At 35.1% G+C, this 6,871-nt stretch overlaps 1 long non-coding RNA gene across 1 annotated transcript; it reads left to right on the top strand.

The window, feature by feature from the left end:
* Positions 1-155: 155 nt before the first annotated feature.
* Positions 156-6,581, top strand: LOC143749585 (uncharacterized). Its single transcript, XR_013207041.1, has 2 exons — positions 156-241; positions 6,548-6,581. It is a non-coding gene; the product is annotated as an uncharacterized LOC143749585 (long non-coding RNA).
* The last annotated feature ends 290 nt before the right edge of the window (positions 6,582-6,871 follow it).

Genomic DNA, 6,871 nt, shown 5'->3' with positions numbered 1-6,871 from the left:
ATTTTGGGTGGTTGCTGGGGTGTTATGGGTGGTTGCTAGGCAGTTGCTAGGGTGTTCTGGGTGGTTGTTATGGTGTTTCTAGGGTATTTTGGGTGGTTGCTATGGTGTTGCTAGGGTGTTTTAAGGTATTTTGGGTGGTTGCTAGGCAGTTGCTAGGGTGTTCTGGGTGGTTGCTATGGTGTTGCTAGGGTGTTCTACTCTATTTAGGATGGTTGCTAGGGTGTTGTTAGGGTGTTTTAAGGTATTTTGGGTGGTTGCTAGGGTGTTCTGGGTGGTTGCTAGGGTGTTCTGGGTGGTTGCTATGGTGTTGCTATGGTGTTCTAGGCTTTTTTGGGTGGTTGCTATGGTGTTGCTAGGATGTTTTAAGGTATTTTGGGTGGTTGCTAGGGTGTTCTGGGTGGTTGCTATGGTGTTGCTAGGGTGTTCTAGGGTATTTTGGGTGGTTGCTATGGTGTTGCTAGGGTGATTTAAGGTATTCTGGGTGGTTGCTAGGGTGTTCTGGGTGGCTGCTAGGGTGTTGCTAGGGTGTTCTAGGGTATTTTGGGTGGTTGGTATGGTGTTGCTAGGGTGATTTAAGGTATTTTGGGTGGTTGCCAGGGTGTTTTGGGTGGTTGCTATGGTGTTCTGGTGGTTGCTAGGGTTTTCTAGGGCATTTTGGGTGGTTGCTATGGTGTTGCTAGGGTAATTTAAGGTATTTTGGGTGGTTGCTAGGGTGTTCTGGGTGGTTGCTATGGTGTTGCTATGGTGTTCTAGGGTATTTTTGGTGGTTGCTATGGTGTTGCTAGGGTGATTTAAGGTATTTTGGGTGGTTGCTATGGTGTTCTGGGTGGTTGCTAGGCAGTTGCTAGGGTGTTCTGGTGGTTTGCTAGGGTGTTCTAGGGTATTTTGGGGGGTTGCTATGGTGTTGCTAAAGTATTTTAGAAATGTTAGAAAGAAAGAAAGATTAGTTAGAAAGAAATAAAAAGAAAGAAAGTGTAAAGACTCTGGGGCGGATCTAATCCGTGGGGAATTTGCATATCATAATTAATAATTGGTAATTAATAATTATTCATACAAATTTGGATTAGATCAGTCTTACATGTTAATAAAACTCCCGATAAGGGATGATATGTAATTTTACCTGCATGCATGCTTGTGTATCCTTGCACTTAACCACAAGTTGATTGCAATTACCTGCACGGACCACGTCTTACAAAACAGGCTAAATTAATTAGCTCAATTGTCAGACTAATATCTGTGGGAATCCACAATATCATCTTACTTTATAGGATTTCAGGAAAAGCAATTCTGTGGCCACAAGAATTGGGTTTCCTGCCCTATAAACACATACTCTTTAAAGTATCTTTAATTTGTAAGCTTGTTGCTATAAGATCTTTTGGCACTTAAGGGACTTAAATGAGCAAAAAGGCAGTACATCAATCAGATGAATATAATGAATTTAATAAGGCAGAACTACTTATGTATTTACTACGGTTACATGGGATATATGTATTTACAAACATATAAACAACAATACACGATAAGGCATCGATGGACGAGAAATGCATAGAGTGTGGACAATGGAAACACGTGTGAGAGGGGAAGGGACAGAGAGAGAGAGAGAGAGAGAGAGAGAGCATTGGCAACATTCCCCTGACAGTCCCCTGCCTGTGACAACACGAAAACATCATCTTAATACTTCTTAGAAGCTCTATAAAGAGATATACTTAAGTTTCTGGGTCTCTCTGTGTCGCGGCATTCCTGCGCGTGCGTGAGCGGAGTCCTTTAGGAAGCGTCACTGGGTGCTGCTTGGCGCGCGTTGAACGGAGTTTCCAAGTCTTTGGGGTAACATTACCAAAGGAAAATAGTTCGGCTAAGTTTGTTTCACTTTGTGGAAGTGAACAGAGTCGACTACGGAAAACAAAACTTTGACTAACAAAGAAAAGAAATAAAGATCTCTACGGGGAAATCACGCGGAGTTAACGTCACATCTTCGCATGGCTGGTGAAGACGCGTGTGTGCGTCTCTCGCCACGTGGTCACGTGCGCGTGTTTCTCCTTCAAAACGAGCGCGCGCTCGTTTAAAGGTCCCTTGTAGATGGATTTGCTGAAGAGATATGTCACGCGGTGTTCTTTTCACTCGTCGATTGGAATTAAACACGGAGACTTATCTAAGACTGAAAAACACAAACTAAACTAGAAACAAATAAAAGAAAGGCGAAGAGCTCGCCCGGAGGCGAGACCCTACATTTTGACAGTCAAAAGTAACAGAGAGACGAGCGGAGGGGGGAAGCGTCATTTATCACCTTGGAGAAATCCGGCCTCTTCCTGTTGACTTGGCCAATTAGAGGGTTGGAATTTCACAGGCGGGACTTTGGTTTTTATTGCTCTTTGTCTAAGAGAGAGACATTTGAAACCGACGAAATTAGGGTGTTTAAGAGCAGAATCTTCACAATTCTTATAATACTAATGCGTCACAAGTTTAGCAAAATGTAATGTCAATTAACAAATGGGGAATGAAGATTGGAGTTTATCAAGACCAAACTTGCCACAAATGGATTTGGTTAAACATTAGTTGGCCGAGTTTAAAACATTATCGCATTAGAGTTGTCGAGAAACATAGACCAAACCACAAAAAGGCAACTCATGAAATAGGGAACTTAGATACATTGTTCGTACAATTCTCAAGTGGATATATAATAGCATATACTGTATATATATGAATACAGGATTCATTTCTCCTCCTTGGTTAGAATTCAGAGAGGGTGGCAGTTCTGTGAACATTCCTTTGGGTCGTAAACGCCGTTATCTAAGAACACCAGTGATGTTAGTTTTGGTCTCTTTTCACTCCAAAGATGGAAAACATAGTAAACTATATTTTTCATTAACTTCTTACATATATTTGGCTCGAGCAAGTTGAGCGATTTCGTTTAATACCAATCACTCCGTGTTTGTTACGCATACAAGGATATATTTAAACTCTTAGACCTTTATAGAAGTCCGCAAGGTTCAACTACATAACTAACAGTCCTAGATAGACAGGATACAGTATAAACTTCAAACATACAGGAATACATCATGTTTACATTTCATAATCACTCATTTCTGGGTTTTAATGTTGTAGATGCATATATGTGTGTGTGTGTGTGTGTGTGTGTGTGTGTGTGTGTGTGTGTGTGTGTGTGTGTGTTGTCCATTTGCGCATCTGGCATTCCTTCCTCGCTGGGGGGGGGGGTTGGAGATAACGGTCTTCTTGGATGTTGGCTCGCGAACAAATCAGGATCGCGCGAGGATCTCTGTGGGGACTCATTACGCTGTAAAGGTGTCACAAACTAATCTACCCTCCAGACTGGCTGGCGCTAACGGAAGATTTAGAATTGGAAGAGTCATAGGTTGGGGCTTTAGAAACCCCTGTTAACGTGTGTTTATTGTGTTAAGGAATGCTGACTCCATGATTCTGCGCTCATACCCTACAAAAGATTAGGTAGAAAGAAAGAACATTTAGAAAGGAAATAGATAGGTTAGAAAGAAAGAAAGGTTTGAAAGAATTGTTAGATATAAATGTTAGAAAGAAATAAATAAATAAAGATTAGTAAGAAAGAGAGAAAGAAAAAAGAAAGATAAGGTAGAAAAAAGATTAATTAGAAAGAAAGAAAGAAAGGACAGATTAGTAGGAGAGATCAGTTAGAAAGAAAGAAAGAAAGAAAGAAAGAAAGAAAGAAAGAAAGAAAGTAAAATTATGTAGAAAGAAAGAAAGAAAGAAAGAAAAATATCAGTTAGAAAGAAAGATTAAGTAGAAAGAAAGACAGAAAGGAAAGAAAGAAAGAAAAAAGTAAGCAAGAAAGAAAGAAAGATTAGTTAGAAAGAAAGAAAGATTGGTTAGAAAGAAAGATTAGTTAGAAAAGAAAGAAAGATAGATTAGCTGGAAAGAAAGATTATTTAGAAAGAAAGAAAGATAAAAAGATCAGTTAGAAACAAAGATTATTTAGAAAGAAAGAAAGATAAAAAGATCAGTTAGAAAGAAAGATTATTTAGAAAGAAAGAAAGATAAAAAGATTAGTTAGAAAAGAAAGAAAGATAGATTAGTTAGAAAGAAAGAAAGATAGAAAGATTAGTTAGAAAGAAAGAAAGATTAGTTAGAAAGAAAGAAAGATAGATTAGTTAGAAAGAAAGAAAGAAAGAAAGATTAGTTAGAAAGAAATAGATTAGTTAGAAAAGAAAGATAGATTAGTTAGACAGAAAGATAGAAAGAACGATAGATTAGTTAGAAAGAAAGAAATATTAGTTAGAAAGAAAGAACGAAAGATAGATTAGTTAGAAAGAAAGAAAGAAAAAGATAGATAGATAAAATAGTCAGATGATAGATAGATGGATCGATAGATAGATAGATAGATAGATAGATAGATAGATAGATAGATAGATAGATAGATAGATAGATAGATAGATAGATAGATAGATAGATAGATAGATAAAATAGTCAGATGATAGATAGATAAAATAGTCAGATGATAGATAGATAGATAGATAGATAGATAGATAGATAGATAGATAGATAGATAGATAGATAGATAGATAGATAGATAGATAGATGAGTTTATTAGTTTAAATGAGTCTCAATGGATCATATAGTATATAGAATGGCAGTTTGATTCAGACTAGGGCTTCAAGGAGTTTAGATTTGAATTTTTGGCAGTTGGCCAGTTTGAAAATCTGAACATTCCGCAATGTTAAATCAATGGGAGTTTTTTCCGAGTTTGATCGTCATTTTTAGGAAAACCGTAAGTCCGATCAGTTAGAAAAGATATAGCACACTAAGTCAGAACAGTTTGAGTGTCTGAGCCGAGTTTGGAGTTTGTAGAGTTAAAGCTCTAGGAGGAGTTAGAGTCAGAAATTTTAGCGCTCATAAAAAGAATAATAACTAGAAACAGAGCATTTCCTGCGGAACATGCGTGTGAATGCTTAAAATGCTTAACTGAAATGCAAAGAAAGAAAGAAAGAAAGAAAGAAAGAAAGAAAGAAAGAAAGAAAGAAAGAGAAAGAAGGATTAGTTAGAAAGAAAGAAAGATGGATTAGTTAGAAAGAAAGAAAGATGGATTAGTTAGAAAGAAAGAAATATGGATTAGTTACAAAGAAAGAAAGATTAGGTAGAAAGAAAGAAAGAAAGAAAGAAAGAAAGAAAGAAAGAAAGAAAGAAAGAAAGAAAGAAAGAAAGAAAGAAAGAAAGAAAGAAAGAAAGAAAGAAAGAAAGAAAAAGAAAGAAGGATTAGTTAGAAAGAAAGAAAGATGGATTAGTTAGAAAGAAGGAGATTAGGTAGAAAGAAAGAAAGAAAGATTAGGTAGAAAGAAAGAAAGAAAGAAAGAAAGAAAGAAAGAAAGAAAGAAAGAAAGAAAGAAGGATTAGTTAGAAAGAAAGAAAGATGGATTAGTTAGAAAGAAAGAAAAATGGATTAGTTACAAAGAAAGAAAGATTAGGTAGAAAGAAAGAAAGAAAGAAAGAAAGAAAGAAAGAAAGAAATAAAGAAAGAAAGAAAGAAAGAAAGAAAGAAAGAAAGAAAGAAAAAGAAAGAAGGATTAGTTAGAAAGAAAGAAAGATGGATTAGTTAGAAAGAAGGAGATTAGGTAGAAAGAAAGAAAGAAAGATTAGGTAGAAAGAAAGAAAGAAAGATTAGGTAGAAAGAAAGAAAGAAAGAAAGAAAGAAAGAAAGAAAGAAAGAAAGAAAGAAAGAAAGAAAAAGAAAAAGAAAGAAGGATTAGTTAGAAAGAAAGAAAGATGGATTAGTTAGAAAGAAAGAAAGATTAGGTAGAAAGAAAGAAAGATTTCAAAAAGTTGAATACAACGTTAATAGCTTAAAGATTTCTCAACATTTTAAAGTTGAAATGACAAAAATAGCTGAAAGTATGCAGAAGTAGTGGGCTTTGAAAGCAGAAGGAGCATAAAGCAGGATTTGAAGAATTCTCCATTGACTTACATGTTAAAAAAAATGCACAAAAAGATTAATAATTTAAAAAGTATAAAAGTTATAAAAAAGAAAAATAATAGCACACATGTCCTTGAAAAGCTGAACATTTTGATACTTGAATGGTTTTTGTAGCACAAAGTAGAGAGGAGTTGAAAGCGACCACGGAAGAATACGGAATAATAATAATAAAGATTTGGATTTCAATAGTGTGAATGCTTGAAAGCATTCATAAGTTCATAAGTGTATGAATTCATGAGTTTATAAGTGTATGAGTTTATGAGTTTATAAGTGTACAAGTTTATGAGCTTAGAGTTGATAAGTTTTAATGAGTAAGAGTTCAGAGTTTATTAATTTATGAGTTTAAGAGTTCATAAGTTTATGAATTCATGAGTTCATAAGTTATGAATTCATGAGTTTATAAGTGTACAAGTTTATGAGTTTAGAGTTTATAAGTTTATGAATTCATGAGTTTATAAGTGTACGAGTTTATGAGTTAAGAGTTTATAAGTTTAAATGAGTAAGAGTTCAGAGTTTATTAATTAATGAGTTTGAGTTCATAAGTGTATGAATTCATGAGTTCATAAGTGTATGAGTTTATAAGTGTATAAGTTTATGAGTTTAGAGTTTATAAGTTTAAATGAGTCTAAGAGTTCAAGTTTAGAGTTGATTAATTTATTATGAGTTTAAGAGTTTAAGTGTAGATAGAAAATTGTCAAAGATAGATTAGTTTATTAGTTTAAATGAGTCTCAATGGCTCATATAGTATATAGAATGGCAGTTTGATTCAGACTAGGGCTTCAAGGAGTTTAGATTTGAATTTTTGGCAGTTGGCCAGTTTGAAAATCTGAACATTCCGCAATGTTAAGTCAATGGGAGTTTTTGCCGAGTTTGACCGTTAGTCCGATCAGTTAGAAACAGTGTTAATTTTGGCAG

The sequence above is a fragment of the Siphateles boraxobius genome, unplaced genomic scaffold, assembly GCF_051911475.1.
Source record: "Siphateles boraxobius isolate OS27281-9 unplaced genomic scaffold, OSU_SipBor_1 25, whole genome shotgun sequence".
Taxonomy (NCBI): domain Eukaryota; kingdom Metazoa; phylum Chordata; class Actinopteri; order Cypriniformes; family Leuciscidae; genus Siphateles; species Siphateles boraxobius.
This window is presented reverse-complemented; position numbering and strand designations above follow the sequence as displayed.